This window comes from Megascapheus bottae, unplaced genomic scaffold (assembly GCF_031878675.1).
Source record: "Megascapheus bottae isolate mThoBot1 unplaced genomic scaffold, mThoBot2.hap1 HAP1_SCAFFOLD_43, whole genome shotgun sequence".
NCBI lineage: Eukaryota > Metazoa > Chordata > Mammalia > Rodentia > Geomyidae > Megascapheus > Megascapheus bottae.
Window position 1 is genome coordinate 1450391 of NW_028327392.1, and position 18450 is coordinate 1468840.

General features: G+C 42.0%; 1 pseudogene; it reads right to left on the reverse strand.

Annotated features, from left to right (window-relative positions):
• Positions 1 to 5360: 5360 nt before the first annotated feature.
• On the reverse strand, positions 5361 to 12103 carry LOC150039975 (deubiquitinase DESI2-like; annotated as a pseudogene).
• Positions 12104 to 18450: the final 6347 nt, after the last annotated feature.

The window sequence follows — 18450 nt, forward strand, 5'->3', positions numbered from 1 at the left end:
CCTTGTGCACCTTTCCTGTTTTCCTTTGCAGAAAACCGGGAGGGTCCAAAGGAATGGGGGTAAAGGGTGGTCCGGGTGGAGACGGGCTGACCCTTGAGGTTGTGCTAAAGTTAACTTCTGCTTTGTCAGGCTCTTAATCCCCCCCCTTCTTCGCTTTTTATTTCCTGTTTAGTGGGGTTATCTGAGTATTAATGTGGGATTGTTGGTTTCCTTTGTGGGTTTTAGTGAAATTCTGAGTCATCTTCAACGAACAAGCTGTGACACAATCATCTGTCAGTATTCTGGTATTCTAGGAATTTGAGAAAAATACATAGAAGGGTTAGGGGAAAAGAATGTTTCTTCGGTTGACTAAACCAACTCAAAGGCCTCTATAGGCATCGATGTTTTAAAAAAAATGCACGTGATACAGAATGAGCTAATGAGCTTTATTTTGCCATGACTATCTTGGATTCTAAAATTTTGAAGTCCTTGAGTTTGTTAAGTTACTGAACTTCTGAGTAAAATCGAAATATTTTTATTTTCCTAAATTCTCGTAATAAAATAATTCCAACTTTGTATTTGTTCTCCCTGTGGTTTGGGTGAGGAGGGTGTGCAGTTGCTAAGGCCTTGAGCTCTCTTCAGGGCCTTGAAGAGACACACACCATTCCTAGGACTTGAAATCAGGACTTGGGCGCTATCCTTGAGCTTTTTTTGCCTAGGTAGCCCTCTTACATTTGAGCCACAGGTCCATTTTTGGCTGTTTGGTGGTAAATTGGAGATAAGAGTCTCATGGACTTTCCTTCTAATCATGAGCCCCAGATCTCAGCCTTTTGAGTAGCTAAGATTAGAAGGCGTGAGCCACTGGCTTCCTGCTTTCTTGGTTAATCTTTTTTTTTTTTTTTCCAAATAGTCAATGTTCAAAGCTGACTTTTGGTCTGTAAATAACCTGATAAGTTTTCAACCTTATATTTAATGAATCATTAATCCCCAGGGATATTTAAATTGTTTTTAAGTGCAATTATGTCAATCACACGACTTTAGATCAACAAGTTCATTCTTGAATTCGTATGAGTTCTGATAAAAGATATGTATAGACAAACAATATTGACCTTGAATTAATTTATTGCACCCACACATTGTGAAACATTGTCTAACAGAATAGTTATTCATAATCCATCCACTGTCACCGAAAACACACGTTATGAAAAGTGCAACATTGGATTTTGACATGTATCTCAGCTTTACTCCCATTTATATGCTAATGTTTTGATTTTTAAAAGAAACAACTAACAAATACATACATTTGATATTCCAAAGCCTGAAGGTTTTTAACAATAGTCAAATTCTTCCTCTGTCCCCAGGAGCTCCAACTCAGTAACTTTTGTGAAGCACAAAAACAATTGAAACTCTCTTAGACTCCAGAAAGATGTGCACTGAACCCAGAGGATGGAGCAGGAAATCGCCCCCACTCACACACCTATGCACGTATCTCTACAGATGCCTTCACAACTCTGGCACCTTATTCTTCCCACATTATTTTCATGCTACAAAGAGTTAAAAGAAGTGATTTTCCCATTTGGTTCCTCATTTCTGACCCCTATGCTTTTCACAAAAAAAAGTCTAATTGGAACAAGGAGAAAAGACATTTCTATTCATATGATGCTAATACAAATGTATAGCCAGACGATGACATAGCTTCTATAAGGCCCCAGAGTTCCTTCCAAAAGCTCTGCCCTTTATAACCAAACCCAAGGGTAAGGACCACCAGTTGGGGCAGCCGTCTAGGGGTTCACAAATCTAGCTGTTCTCTATTAAGCCATTAAATGTCAATAGTCATAAATCATACATATTGACTCACTTGTCTTTAACCTTGAAATGAGAAAAGAAACTAATAAATCCCCAGTTAATTTCTGCACAGAAAGCCCACATCAACTGTGAAACAATTCAGAGAACTGAGATGTACAGAGTTCCTACAAAACATAAACTCCTCTCTTTTTTTAAATATAAATATGATCCTGAGTCACTGGGTTTGAGAACGTGCCTTTGCTAAATTTGATCTTGAACATGAATGCTTTTCACAGAAGCCTTTAATTCAGTTATTTGAAAGGAATTAAATCTTTCCAGCATGACTCATGCTTAGTATCTTTTAATATTTCCTTTATTATTCATAAAAGACACAGAAATGTACTCAATGGAAATCATAGGTAAACATGCATAAAAGGCAGACTAAATAAGACCTTCATTTGTTAAGGAAAAGAAAAGACCCTCAAAAGGAAATTTGGCTGCAAAACTGCCACATTTGACCACACTATGTTTAAGAGGCACTGCATAAAAATAAGCAGAATCATCAAATGCACTTTTTTTCTTACAAAAGTATTTTTTAATAAATTGATGTATTTCGGTGTTATAACATGATAGCCCAATGCTATTATCAAGGTAGCAAAAGTGAAGATGCCTGGTACTTTTATAGAAACACTCTGACAGGACAGTGGCATCTGTGGAGATTCTTGACAGCTGAGCACCTTCCTACATGAAGACGTGCACGTATCAGTGTAGGGAATGAGCGGACTATGAAAGTCTAACAATTAAGCTGCACCCTCAAACCACAATCAAGAGAAGGGGGATACAAAATAGTATGGCTAATTTGCTAAAGAAACCGAGTCTTTTAAACGGGTCATTTAAGGAAAAAATAGTGTTAAAATCACAGGGCATCTTACTGAAATGGAGCTGTAAAAAGACAGATTAGAACTCTGAAACAGCGAATGCTGCTACCACTGTGTGATGGAAGTGGTCAAGGAAGACAGCCAAGCAGCTGTCCTTGGTGCTGACCAAAGCCAGAAATCCCTGCTCTGCACCAATGCTGGTGATGGGTCATCTATGCTATTGCTGGCGGTCAGAGCGACAGTTGGCTGGAGTTCAGGCATGAAGTGACGGTGCTCTCAGATTGTACCACCACCTGCTCTTCCACAAGCCACACTTGCCAAAGTTGATGTCTCTTGCTTAGGGTTAACCTCCCCCACCCCCCACAAAGAGTCTTTAAAACAAATAGGAGAAACTAGAATCATCTGACTTGTAACACTATTATTACGTTCAAACCCCAGGAGAAATGTGTCTTACTTAGTTACAACTATAAAAACTTCATCTGGACCTGATTACATGTACATTAATGATCAGATTTTTACATGAATTTTTCTAAAGGACGAGTCCAGGTAGAAATAACAAGAGTCTCTTTGAAGCCTTTAGGGGCAATTTGAACTGTAGAGAAGGACTGAACTGAGACTGTCTTTATCTTCAGTTACAACTAGATTGTAAGCAGTCACATGTCTAGAGTTTTATCTGCTGACTGTCAGTAAGATAATTGGCCTTATGCCACTGATTTTTCCCCCCTACTGGGGCTCTTCTCATTTCTAAGCTGCAAATGCTGCAGATAAAAACAGCTACAGGGAAGTACCCATCAAGTCACCAATGTGCATTCTAAATAAGCAGGCACAGAATGAGACATTCATGGCTACTTAGGAATATCTAACCAAGGCAGGTTACTCCTCTGAAGCAGTAGCCCAGGTTTCAAACACGTGTACTTCAGAAGCTGTGATCCAGACTATTTAAAAAGCCCAAGCTGGCAGCATTAAATACTTCTTACTGATCAGGTTTGTGTGTTAAGATTCTGTACACAGTAAACAACTTACTGCTAGAGCCAGACTCCATCTACAAGCTGAACTAAGTCAATATTTCACTGAAGTCATATGTTCCTCCATCGCTATCACATCTCTTAAAACAAGTGCTCTGCCTGCAACAGAACTGACATTGATCTGTCAAGGCTTTCCTTGACAGATATAAAACAGTCAGAAAGCATAAAGTAGCTGCATTTTCCTCAGGCATATGCTTAGAACCCAAGGTTTATTTTCCCTATCAACAGGTTGTGCTTAAGTTGATAAAAATCAGCTTATGGGAAAGTTAAAACTGTGGTTAACTAAAAGTTATTATGTTCGCATAGAGAGCAAATAATACAATCCAAACGTTTAAATAAATGAAAAAAAGTCAAAACCAAGAACATAAGCATATATAATGCTGAAGTCACTGCCTGCATCATTTTTCTTCTTTCCAATATTTTATGTAGGACAGTCATTCAGTGAATATTCATTCATCAAACAAGACATGAAATGACTTGGCTATTATACACAAAGGACTCACTGGAAGCAGACATAAGCAGTTGCTTCCTTGCTAAGCAGGCCTTTTCTGTGGTAACAACTTCAATCTGTTAGGTTAAGAGACATACATTTGAGGGAATAGAAAAAGATGAATTTAAAGACATATAAATATGATTTTTTCCAACAAGGAGTCGGTAAGAATAAGCTTCCTATTACAAGGGGAGATTACCCCATCACTAACAATCCTGACATTTTTTTCTGGTATGGAACCTAAAAAGTATGAAATACCAAGGAGTATGAAATACCTTTCTGGTGTGTTTCATTAGCTATGATTTTGAGGATTAGTATAAAAAGTAGTCTGAAGAGTTAAAAGCAGTTGATGTCAATTCACACTGCTGCACAGAAGGATACTATTTAGTCTATTCCTACCCCATCAAGGAAATCTTTTGTGGAGAAGAAATTATTAGCTATTAAAAATGGAGTCCCTTTCCTAACACATGTGCAAAAACACTCGTCAGTTACAAGAATGTCTTCAATGGAAATCATCTGAATTTTTGAATCAAAGGCATCCAAGCTAGGCAGGTAGACAGGAGAATATCGCTCAGCCTAGGTGGACGGATATTTGGAATGAAAGCCACTGCCCCACGGGCACCTGGGAAATGGGCTCCTCGGAAAAGGAAGGGTGTGAGGAGGTCCTGGCTGGGCTCCTGCATGCTCGGGGCCCACCATGTGCTCCTATGTATCAAGCCAGTCTGGTTCTCTGCATCGGATTGCCCAGTTTTGAAGATGAATATTTCCTTCTTTTACAGTGGCAGAAGTCCATGCAAGATCTGTAAACAGCGATACAAAATACTGTAAACATAACTTAACAGTGCTTGTATAAAGCAGAAGTAAATCCAAATTTACAAGTGGGTAAAAAACCAGAGGGTAGCTTGCTTCATAGAAAGTTCTCCCTCCTGCGCCAAGGGATAGATAGATAGATATAGTGTGTGTGTGTGTGTGTGTGTGTGTGTGTGTGTGTGTGTGTGTGTATGTATATATGTGTGTGTATGTGTGTGTATATCTATATATATCCTTTTTTTAAGATTACAAATATAATCCTGAGCTGAAAAACAGGGATTGGGGGAGAGCCATTTTTGCATACAAAGTACCCAAAGGATGCTTACTCTGTTTTCTTTTCTCTAATGATGTTCAACTGCTGGAGACAGTTCCAAAGGTGACTTTGGGAGACACTTATAGCTTAGTGTGGCACCCGGATCTGGCGCCTGCGGCAGCATTTACCGTTGTGGCAGATGCAGCAGCATCCTCCCCTTCTTGCAGCTCTTCTTGGAGCTCTTGGCTGACACTGGACTGCAGGGCTGCAGGAGTGAGCCAGTCCTTTGGGAGGCAACTCTTGAGAAAGGGTATACGGGAACTGAAGTAGGCAAGTCGATTGATCCATCCAGAAATCTCTTTCCCACAAAGAATCTCTGATAAAGCTGAAGAAAAACGATTGCAGTTTTTATGCCTTCAATGACAGGCATTGCCTTTATGTCCTTTTCCCAGTTCTTCTACCATGTTTTCTATATCATCTTCTAGGAAATCAATGCTCCCTAAAACAACAGTTAAATTTAAATGTTTCTCCTAGTTCAGAAGCATTTCCTGGGGAAATTTCAAATACTGCAGAAAAAGAGTAAGGATGGCCACCATGAGCAGATTCTATGCCATACACTTCAAGTCCTGAATGGAACACTTCAGTCCAATAGATGCGGTGCATTCGTGCATCCAGTACACGTCCTACACGTGGAGCACCGCTGTCGACCCGCTGTCTCTCCTCCTGCAGCTTCTGGTCGGCAGGGCGCGGCCACTTCCACCCGGCAGTTGTCTCCTGGGCCTGAGGTGGGAACTAACCATCCAGCCCAACCCGCAGCGGCCGAGGCGGGGCCTGGGGAAGCTGGGCCGCTCTGGGGCCGCCAATGGGAGTCTGTGGAAGGCCAGGGTCGGACCATGGGCTGCCAGCTCCAGCTCAGGCGCCTCCCCTTGGCCAAAGACAAGTGGGGAAAGGCGGAGCCTGAGCGAGGGCGGGCGCCGGGCTGGCCCTGCCTTGCAGCCAAGACTCAGCCTGCCTGTGCTCAGGTTCTGGGATGCCTCACCTTGGGACCTAAAACTCCAAATGCACTTTTTTAAAAAGACGGCTTCTTGGCAGAGGGCTCATGTGAATGCACTGAACTGTAAGCTGCCCAAAACGCTTGCAGGATGGCTTTATGCACAATCTGTTTGCTGCCACTCTGCAGCTTCGCCTCTTCAGGCTCATTTCCAGGATTCTCACCTAGACAAAGGTATGAAAGGTAGGGGAGGAGAAAAAAAAAAACATAAGTTATGAACTATGACCTGGAGGGGTAAGGGTCAAGGGTGGAAAGAAGAATTGAGACTGTGTACACACACACACACACACACACACACGCAAAAACACACTGGAATTTTATATATCCTTCAGAAAGAATAGAATTGCATCATTTGCAAAGAAATGGAACGACCTGGAAAAGAAAATCATTTTAAGTGAAGTAAGCCAAGCTCAGAAAGAGAAAACATTGCACATGTGGAAACTAGAATTAATTTAGATATAGCAAATTAGTAATCACAACTCCTTAAAGATAATAAAAATGAAGTTTTAAAAAGAATTGAGATCATTAGAAGGTATTAGAATAACATAATTAACAGTAAAGGGCCCTCTATAGCACCTCTGCACCTTCCTCTTCTTCTCCAACAAAATCTCCATTCCATTTGACCCTTAATGTGATCCAGTTCATATTCTCACTATCCCAGAATCCTCAGCTGTCAGCGGAGGTCCCCAGACAGTACTAACCATCAAAGTCCGCTGGGGAAGCCTTTAGGATGGGGACAAACTTGTGCAATATGGCCATTTTCACCTTCCCATTCTTCCTGCCTGCGTGGGATGCAGACTTGTGGAACGTGTGGCTGGGTATTCAGCTACCTGATAGGTAGCATGGAGATGAATGTCTGGGGGGGGGTGGGGGAAGAAAGCGCCCAGTTTCAAAAGCATCAGTGAACATCTCCCTCAGCCCTGCACCATGAATGTGAACAAAAGAAAACCCTTTTTGTTTAATCCACCTTTGGTCTGAGGTTATGTTATCTTTAGCCAAACATATGCCTAACATATATAGTAATCTCCTGGGGCTAGAGAAAAATCACTGAGTCCTTATCAAGCCTGATTCTCCTCCCACAGCGTCATCACAAGGACTGAAGATGTTCATTCAAAGCCATCCACTGCTGTTGAGAACGCACAGAAAGCTCCACATGGTAAGCAGGTTAGGCCCATGGTCCCTTTGCTCTCTGGAATAATTGTTCAACTCTGCTAGCCTGGAGTTAGCTGGAGATGACATGGATAATGAGTGCTTAAGGCTTTGCTCCAAAAACAATGTATTTGCAATAATAATAATAAAACAAGGTTGTGGGTAGATTTGGTCTATAGGCCATTGTTTTTCACTGTTGACCTAGATAGGAGTTTTCTAACTAGAAGTGCACTCAACAATTCTTTCTTTCCTTAGTTAAAAACAATTCTTACTTTTATCTGGGTCACAGTATAACTAGATATAGCTAAACTCTGATCAATGAAGTGGGAATATTTAGTGACAAATTCTGGAAAACGATCTAAGAGAGAACAGGCAGGATAGATAAGACCTTTGCCATCTTCCTATCTGGCTGCCTGTAACTCTGATCTGATGGTCGTGATGACGAGGGTGATCACCAATAGGAACGGTAATTAAGAACCCAAAGGGAGGCCACCCCTCTCGTGACCCTTTCATTTCCTGCAATATGCTCCTCATCTACCCTGAGACAAGCTGGCCAAAAGATATCCCAACTGGAGCCAAAAGGATGCAAAAAAAAGAAAGGGAAGGCAAGCAATTTCCTTCCAAGGACTTGTCGCAGAGGTTGTGAACATTTGATCACATTCTGTTGGAGGAAACGTCCCACATACATAGAGAAAAGCCAGAAGTGGTGCTGTGGCTCAAGTGGTAGAGCTTTGACTTTGAGAAAGACCAAGGAAAGTGCTCATGCCCTTAGCTGAACCCCAGGACTGGCAAAAAAAAAAATCCTGTCTTCTGTCTTTATTACTCTCTTTCACCTACATATCAATGACATCTTAGTAGTGGATATGAGATAAGCAGTGGCAAGCATCCAGGAACTGGGAAAAATAAATAAAGACAGGAGAAAAGCCACTTCGAGCATTTAATAGACAATACAAACAAAGTAAGGCAGGCACCAGTGGCTCACACCTGTAATCCTAGCTAATCAGGAAGCTGTGATGTGAGGACTGCAGTTCGAAGCCAGCCAAGGGTAAGGAAAGCCTCTGAGACTCATTTCCATACCTGCTGCCCCCAACACCATTTTTTCCATTCTAGAAGAAGAATCAGAGTTCAAGGGACCCACTGAAAGAAAGCCTCGCCAAGTGATTGCAGGTTGCAGAGGCATGGACCAATAAAAGAAATGCAAGAGAGATAAGTAACGGTTAGACATGAATGATGGCGCAATGCAGGCAGGAAGTGTGCCATGGTACCCCAAAGCTTTCAGAGAGAAAACTGTTGTCTGCAATTTCCATCCAGCCAAAGTAGCCCAGCAGTTTTGTCATGAGATGGATTTTTTAGCCCTCCACCCACCTAAGGATGGTTAATTGGCAAGCTTCATTCCAGCTTAATGGTTAGTCAAGCAATAATTCCTATAACAACAGATTTAATTAACACCATTTAAGCCAGTAAACCAGGCCCAAAAGATCAAATGCCATTCCCAAAACCTCCCTCATCTTGGAACAGTGGCTCTGCCCACTGTGCTGGGCCTGCAGATGGACTTAAGCCACTTACAGGTGAGTAAAAGTTGTATTGGGGTAACAATAACCCTCATTCACACCCTGAAATGGCTTGCTTTCAATCTCCTGAAAGTGTATTTCTTTCCTGGTGAACGTTCACTGTGTAGTTTCCATCCTGCCTGAATTCTTTAGCCAGATACAAGGAACGAGGTTGATTAATCCGATGGTTTTTCCAGTGATAATGGAAGCAGAAAGACCATGGTAGAGTGTGACACACAGGGAGGTCAAACTAAGGGGAAAGACCCTGGCATGTGTAAGAGCCAGGCCCTGCCAGGATGTGAAGCGTCCTGAATGGTGAGTGCCCTTTGGAGAGGACTGGAAAAAGGCCAGTGCAGGTGCCTCAGATCCTAAGGGGCCTGGAGGCATGGGAGTATTCTGAGATTAAAGCAGCCAGATGTTGTGAGATTAAAGCTGTGGCAAAGCACAGCTGGAAAGCTCTGGGGACAGCCCCACCATCCCAGCAGGCTTCCAAAGACTAATGGGGCTTGGAAAAGCCAAGTGGGGAAGAAGGAATTTGCTTTCCTGCTTAAGGTAATTCAGACTGGTATGCTAACAAAGTCAATGAAAGTTTGTTTGGGTTTTGGCTTCTTTTTCTTCCCCTCCACCACCCCTCCAACCACAGTATTAGTAAGAGGAATGAATTCAGGGCTTTGAGACTGCTAGACTTGCTAAGCTGGCTCTTTACCACTTGAGCTACAAGTCCCAGCCCTGGTTTCCTTTGTTGGTTTATGTTTGTTGTGCCAATACTAAGGCTTGAACTCAGGGCCTTACTCAAGTTCTCAATTGGCTTTTTGTCCTCAGGCTAAAGCTGTACTACTTGATTCATACCTCTGTTTCCAATATTTGGTTGGTTAACGGGTAATAAGAGTCTCAGAGAATTTTCTGTCTGTGCAGGTTTTGGACCGTAATCCTCAGACCTGTCTCCTGAGTACCTAAGATTACAACCCTGACTCAACAGTGCCTGGCCAGCCCTGCTTTCCACTGGTTATCATGGAAATGGAATCTAATGGAGTTTTGTTGTTGTTTGGGTTATCCCTGACCTGTTGTGCTTTGGATATCTGTCTCCTGAGTAGCTTAGACACGCTTGAGGTTCTGGCACCAAGCTAGAAGGATAAATTTGACCTTACAGAACTACTAAAATCTAGTTTATGTAATATTCACGGGATGCAGCGCTTTAGTAATCCCATACAGAACAATGCCATTAAAGAAAAGACAAAATTAATCTAGGAATCAAATTTCAGTGTTTATGCCAAGAAAAATAGGGGTAATTTTGAAAATGAATACGAAAAGCCTAGCTTAGAAGCTACTGATAGCAGTGGTCACGCTTTTGTAATTCAAGTGTTGATATTCACACAGATCAAACATTGACCAATACAATACATAAAGAATTCAACAGCTACGTGGACAACTCATTCATGTAAAATATGACACTGTCATAAAGGGAGGGAGTTTCAGACCAATGGAACTGAGCCATATAGAACTTTGCATAAATCACTGATAGGCTTTAAATCTATATTGGAGAAAAGGATTGTATAACATTGGCATTACTCCTGATGAAACATAACGCGACTGGCACACGACATTGTGCCTGGGCCCAGGACCACAGTGCACATATGACACAACAGGGCAAATAAGCTACACTCTGTAGTCTCTGGAGACATGGGTGCCAGTGGGAGGTGTGTGTCACTGATTGTCACAGTGTACCCCTCTGTAGGGGATGTTGGTTGTGGGGGAGACTGGGCCTGTGTAGGGACAGAGGGTTCATGGGAAGTATCTGTCATTTTCTTTCAATTTCACTGTGAACTTAAAACTACTCCAAAGTATTAAATTCTGAGCTGGGCACCAATGGCTCCTGCCTCTCATCCTAAACTACTCAGGAGCATGAGATCTGAGGTTTCAAGGTCAAAGCCAGCCCACGCAGAAAAGTCCATAAAACTCTTATCTCCTGTTAACCAGCAAAAACCCAGAAGTGAAGCTGTGGCTCAAGTGGTAGCAGGCCAACCTGTGGGACCAAGTGAGTGGTCTTGTCTGGGACAGGCAGGTAGGAGGAGGCTGGGGAGCCTTGCATTGGGTGGGTGAGGTGTGCCACCTACTGGAGGGTAATAGAATAATGTACTATGGAACCAGCGCTGGAGAAATAAAACCTTTATGCATCTCAACTCATCTGTATCATTATTGTGCTCGCTACACAGCCGTAAGCAAAAATGCTAATGGACATGCCAAGGCCCTGAGATCAAGCTCCACTACCAGTATACACATGCACACACACACACACACACACACACACACACATACACACAGTGAGATACCCCTCTGTACATCACCTTAATAATAACAATAAAAAAAAACTTATGAAACCCAAATGAAAGCTCTAGCCCTGACTTTAAGTCCGAGTACCGGAATGAAGTAATAAGGTAATCAAGCTCTTTGAATAAACTCAAACCATCTTTGTGGCCTGACAGTAGGCCCAAACTTCTTAAGCAACACACAAAAAAAACAAAAGAAACAATCATTAAATAAAGAAGGAATGGGGGTGGGTGGAGTGAAATGGGGACCAAGACATGAGAAATGGTATCCATGTTTGTGAAGTAATGCACCTTCTATCTGGGGAATATAATGTAACTCTTTTATTAATTGCAATAAATATATGAAAAAAGAAAGAAAATGAAATATTTGACAAATAGGAGCTAAGTACATTAGGCCAGGGAAACAACACACACACACACAAGAGAGAGAGAGAGAGAGAGAGAGAGAGAGAGAGAGAGAGAGAGAGAGAGAGAGAGAGAGAGAGAGTCATAGAAAAGGTTTTTCCCTATAGGAGGCAGGGGCAGGAGACATGTTTGGGAAACTGACATCTTGGAAATATTCAAGGATTTCACTTCCTGAGCACTTGGAAATTCAGCCGCAGAATTTAGCCAAAACTTGAGGTTTCTGTTCTTGTTTTTTTTCCTTTGCAGTCAGGTTGACACTGAGGAAATCCAGGGTCTCCCAAGAATCAATAGTTACTTGCAGTCAGTGGCAGCTCCAGAATCTCCTGCTTGGGGAAGGCTGGGAAGAGGAATCCAAGGGCAAAACACCCCGACTCTGTCCCCACGTGGGCCGTGCTTTTCATGGTCCCCACAAGTGAGGAGGAAGAGAATCATTGTTAATAGGGTGAGTGATTTTACTCCCATCACACTACTACCCTCACTAAAACAGACTACACAGTTCCAAACAATCACCATTACTCTGTTAAAAATCGAATTCCCAGATATGGCAAGCTGTCAGGAAATACAGTTCTAGAATTTACCTACATCAGATCTCCTAAATCATTCTTGGTCTGTGAGTAAGGATGTCAGGAGGCTACCCCGAGGAAGGTTATACAGTCCAGTGAAATGTTTCCCTTCTCCTTGAACAGGCTTGACTCCTTTATCATGTCAAAATATTTCACATATCTCTCCTGACAAAAAGAGGCAAAGAGCTCAATAATGCTCTTAGATGAATTTGAATAATATTAACCATCACTTCCACATGCATTTGAAAAAATGTAGGATTTGTTTGAGATTGCATTCCAACCTCATAAGACTGATGGGAGGGATTGGAGGTATGGCTCAACTGGTAGAACACCAACCCTAAGTGGAAAAACTCAAGTGAAAACATGCATCCCTGTGTTCAAGGCCCAATAGTGGCACATTAAAAAAATAGGTTTGTGCTACAAATGTGGTATCTCTTTTTTCGAAATGGTAACTACATGGCCCCAGGGCTTTCTTGCTGTCCTGGCATTAGCTACAACAATAAACTGCAGACAGATGTGGTGAGCTAATTTTCTAATAATCTATTTTCAGATTCTTAATGGAAGCCAGGCCAGGGCATATTGGAGGACAGCTCTGCACCAGCTGGTCTCCAGTTCTGACTGCTCCCAAATCCCATGAAATCGTCCTTAAATGTCCAACTGTGCAGGTTTGTGCCGAGTTTCTACCATCACAAATAATGTGATGACTGAGAAGTCTTCCTTTGTAAGTCTCATTTAGCATTTTACCATCTGAAGGGATGAAAAGATAGTCTTGAATCCAGGAGTCTGAGTTTCAGTAATTTCTCAAAACCATCCTGATGCCTCTTGCTAGCTGGAGGGAATTCTCAACCCTGTGCTGAAAAGCCTACAGGTGAGAGGCCATTGATTGAACTGAAGTAGTCCAGGACAACAATTGTCATGAAAACACACTCAAGGACTCCACAACCCTGCACACACAGTTTAGAACACATCCAGTCCTGCCAACTTCACAGGCTCTTTAGCCGTCCTTCCGTGGGGGAGAAAACCTCCTAAAGCCAGTGACTTTGAATCCCCCTTTCTGGATCTTTCTGCCTTCATTTGACTAAGCTTCTGCTTCCTCATAGTCAAATTTCGTATTACAAGTGAAAAATTTGATTCATCATGAAGGAAAGAAATGAATACTCAAGTTATCACTATCATATCTACAAATGGAACCAAAAAATACATAGAAATGCTACCCTAAGTATACGTTTCCTTTAGGCAAAATTTTAGCATACATGGCATTTCTTCTATTGTCCCCCCCACCCCCCGTCAGAATCTTGGCTTTTTTTTTTTACTGTGTTGGGGTTAATTAGAAAAACAGAACAGGTGGCTGAAAACAGAAGAGGAAATGAAGAAAAAAAATCAGATGTTTTATATCTCCCCCACCCCACACACTCCACACACACAGTGATTATTTCAGAAGGAAAACAAAGCTGAAGGAAAATAAACTCAGTCTCTAGGAGTGTGTACTAGGCCATGTGCTAAGAGGCTCATGTTTCACCCCGTGTCTTTGGGTGTGTAGCCTGACAAACCTGGGAACTCCCAAGTTAAATGCAGTGGACTTTTTTGTCTGAGAATCTAATATAGAAGGAGGAAGGAAGGAAGCGGGACCATGAGCTAGAACCAGGAAAGTAGAGAAGCAGCATCCATGAAGATGCCAATGAACTTTGGGGTGTTGGTGGCTCACACCCGTAATCCTAGCTACTCAGGAGGCTGAGATCTGAGGATCGTGGTTTAAAGCCAGCCCGGGCACTAAATTCTGTGAGACTCTCATCTTCAATCAACCACCAGAAGTGGCACTGTGACTCAAGGAGTAGAGTGATAGGCTTGAGCTGAAAAGCTTAGGGACAGTGCCCAGGCCCCAGAGTTCAAGCCCCATGACTGACCAAAAAAGAAAAAAAAAGATTCCAATGAGCTACCCCAAAATAAAATTAAATTGCAATGAGAGGTCTTACCTTAAAAGTTATTAGAACCATACTAAGAAGTACATGCAGGCAGTTGGGAGGTTTTTTTCTACCTGGAGCAGAGTAAGCACCTGTCTCAGCACATGCAGTGCTCTAGAAAGCATCTGCTTAACAAAATAAGAAATTCACTCAGTTATTTTACACAGCCTGGAAATAACATTATCCAGCTCTTGACTGGACTTTGGAGGAAAGTTGGCCTACCAACTTATTTTCAAAAGAGGATGCCATGAACTTTTGTTGACCTGTCATTGACCAATTTAGATAGACAAACCATGGTATTGATTGACATTCATCCCAACATGCAACTCAGCACAGCGGTTTACTCTAACGTTATTGTATATGTTGAGGTAGGCTAAAAGTAAATCCAGTAATACACAATGAAATATGAAATTACCAGACTGCCATTGCATAAAACTTTGAGCACAAGGGAATGAAGTTGAAAAGTATTCCAAGAAACTGAACCACTCTGACAAGTCTATTGTCTCATATGAGAGGGAAAAAATTTGTCTTGCTAGAGAATTATCTTCCCCCATGATCTAAAGTTTTTCTCTTTTAATATGTACCTTGATGAGAGGGGGGTGGGAAACAGGGACAAAAACATAAGAAGGAGTGAGAAGAAATGTACCCACTACCTGACAAATGTAACTGTAACCCCTCTATACATTACCCCAACAATAAAATTTTTTAAAAATGTACCTGGATGATGAAAAATTAGATGCCCATTCTCAAATTAAGAAAATAAACAAGGATAAAAGAATATGAAAAAAAAAGTTACTAGGAAGGGGCCGGAGTTTGGCCTAGTGGTAAAGTGCTTGCCTAGCATGCAGGAAGACACAGGTTCAATTCCTTGCTACCACATACATAGAATAAAGCCAGAAGTGGTGCTGAGGCTCAAGTGGCTTTAGCCTTGAGAAAGTCCAAGGACAGTGCTTAGACCCAGAGCACTGGCCAAAAAAAAACAAAAATAAAAAAGTTACTAGGAAGCATACTCGGAGTGTCACAGTGGACACACTAATCAGATCAGGGTGATAGGAGGAAGGGTAAAAGAAAGCATCCCCAATAAACTTAAAACCAGACTCTGCAGTTCAAGTGTAACTGAAAAAGTAGCCAGACATCTTGGACAGAGAAACAAAAACCCCAGTAGAACCTGTTAACCAGTGAATATTGTTTACTTACAAGACAGATCACAGGCAAAAACCCAACAAGAATCTCACAAAACACTGGACCAGAGCACTCATCTCTTAACCACAATGACCCAACTTTTGTTGCCCTGGCTACAGAACTTGCTGATATCTTCTCTTGGGAAGAAACTATCAAAATCAGGAATCCAGAGCTAAGAATCATGAATCTGACTCTCCTAGTGTAAGAATTGTAGGCGGCGGTTCCTTCTTTCTCTCTGCCTTTGCCCTGCAATACTGAACCTGCTACTGCTGAGGAAAGACTCCACAGAGTTACTGGAGCATTTACCCAGCATCCACCGCAGGCCAGGCCGCATGTGAGGCCTGCCCCAGCCACAGGTTGTGGTCATGAAGATGCTGCTGGAAAGTACAGGATGCTTTTGTTTTATTATTATCATCATCATCATCATCATCATCATCATCATCATCATCATCTTTAAGTAGTTGTACAAAGTAGTTGTCATTGAACAAAAACATTTATGAAAACACTATATCTGAAAAAATGTCACCCCTGGATAAAATCAAGCCAGTGATTCCAAAGTCACAAAGCTCAAGGCTGATTTTTTTGTGTGTTTACTCAGTCAACAAACTGTCAAATCTGGACTGAGAAATTGCTCATCAATAATTCATTTTTGTAGAAGGTTGAAGTCATTATTTTCAAAATTATGAGTCTTATCTGTGGTTTTCATCAACAACTTCCACAGATCTCAAGCCAGGAAATTAAATATCATTTCCTGGGTTGTCCTCTTTAATTGTAGTTCACAGACAATATAAGACACATTTGGGTTTTGGTTTTAAATGGAAATGGAACTCTACTAACTACAGTAATCTGTGGATCAACATAAGTCAATCAAATGGGAACTATTCAGATTCTACTTTGATGTAAAGCTAAAGGCATTGATGCCAGAAATACCTCCTATTAGAAATTCCCCTATATGAAGTGTTTCTCCTCTACATATGATCTGAATTATTATTATTATTACTCTTTTGCCAGTCCTGGGACTTGAACTCAGGGGAGCCTGGATGCTATCCCTGAGCTTTAGGCACAAGGTTGGCATTCTATTATTCGAGCCATTTCCAGCTTTTTTGTTGGTTAGAGATAATAGTGTTATGGACTTTCATTCCCAGGCTGGATTTCGATGGTTATTCTCTGATCTCAGCCTTATGAGTAGCCAGGATGACAGGCATGAGCCACTGGCACCCAACTTGAATTTTTTCTTTGTTAAAAATATGTATATGGGGCAGGGAGTTTGGCCTCGTGGTTAAAGTGCTTGCCTAGCATGCATGAAGACCCGGGTTCGATTCCTTGGTACCACATACATACAAAAAAGCCGGAAATGGTGCTGAGGCTCAAGTGGTAGAGCTCTAGCCTTGAGAAAGTCCAAGGACAGTGCTCAGGACCTGAGCTTAAGCCAGGACTGGCAAAAAAATAAAAAAATAAAAAAATAAAAATATGTATATGTATATATGCATATATGCATGTGTATATATATATATATATATATATATATATATATATATATATATATTGCAGCTGGGAGTTTGACCTAGTGGTAGAGTGCTTGCCTAGCATGCACAAAGACCAATGTTTGATTCCTCGGTACCACATACATAGAAAAAAGCCAGAAGTGGTGCTATGGTTCAAGTGGTAGAGCGTTATCCTTGAGAAAACCCAAGGACAGTGCTCAGGCCCTGAGTTCAAGGCCCAGAACTGGCAAAAATACATTACAACTATGTTGAAAGCAAAATATACAACTTATGGATGGGAATGGGAAGGAAAAACTGTAAGAGACAGGGTGACTCTGCCCAGGAAGAAATGTACTCCTTACCTGGCTTATATAGCTGTATATCACCTTTACAATAACAATTTACTTTTTAACAAAGGTAAATATACCTTTACTTAAAAGGTATATTTTATTTAAAAGGTCACCTTCTTGGTTGATCTGACTATTCAACTGGAGATGAGAGGCAAGTATTTGAACAGCTTTTAAGAAGCATGAAAATTAGTAAACACACTTTCAAATCTCTTGAAGCATAACCAGGTAAATCAATGCAGAACATCTGCAAAGGATACAAAAATGCTGGCAGAATTGTGATCAATATGCCTATTCAGAAGGCTAGGCAATATGACTCAATATCTTTTGGATCCATCTGGTGGTACACTTACATGAATCACATAATGTACCAGGCAGTTTATTTTCAAAATCTGTTGGTACAATTATGCCTTTTTAGAAAGTAGAGGGGGGAGGGTCAGTTCTAACCAGCTGATGAACAGAAAAAGACAATTTCATCTGGGCACTGGTGTCTCAAGCCTAATCTAGCTATCCAGGAGGCTGAGAGCTGAGTATCACTATTCAAAGCTAGCCTGGACAAGAAAGCCCTTGAGTCTCTTATCTCCAATTAACCACCAAAAATCCAGAAATAGAGCTGTGGCTCAAGTGGGAGAGGGTTAGCTTTGAGCAAAAAGCTTAGGGATAGCTCCAAGATCCTAAATTTAAACCACACACACACACACACACACACACACACACACACACACACACACACACGACAATTACACATTTGAATCCATATACACACATGTATTGTATACATAGTGAGTAGATAATAGGTAGGTATTGCAACTTACTTTAAACATATTCTCTAACCATGTAAGAAAATCTAGGGCAACATGAAGGAAAATATGGTTTTTGAAAAAACTCACCTCTGAGTCCTCCCGCACCCAAGGCAGGACCCAGCGGCCCGCCCGCCCCTCCTGGGGGTGCGCCCATCACCCCCCACCCCCACCCCCACCCCTGGCTCGCGGGGACGCCCGCCTCCCCTGCAGCTCTTGGCCCAGCCAGCGCTAGCGGGCGTGCCCCTGCTCTAGCGGTGCCCCCAGGCCTCTAGCTGGCCTCCCAGGCACCGCAGCCCGCGCCCGGACTGTCCCCAGCCTGCAGCCCCAGCCCCAGCGCAGCTGACCCTGTCAGCTGTGGGCGGGGATGAGGGCGGAGGAGGTGCCGCTGCTGAGCCCCTGGACAAGACC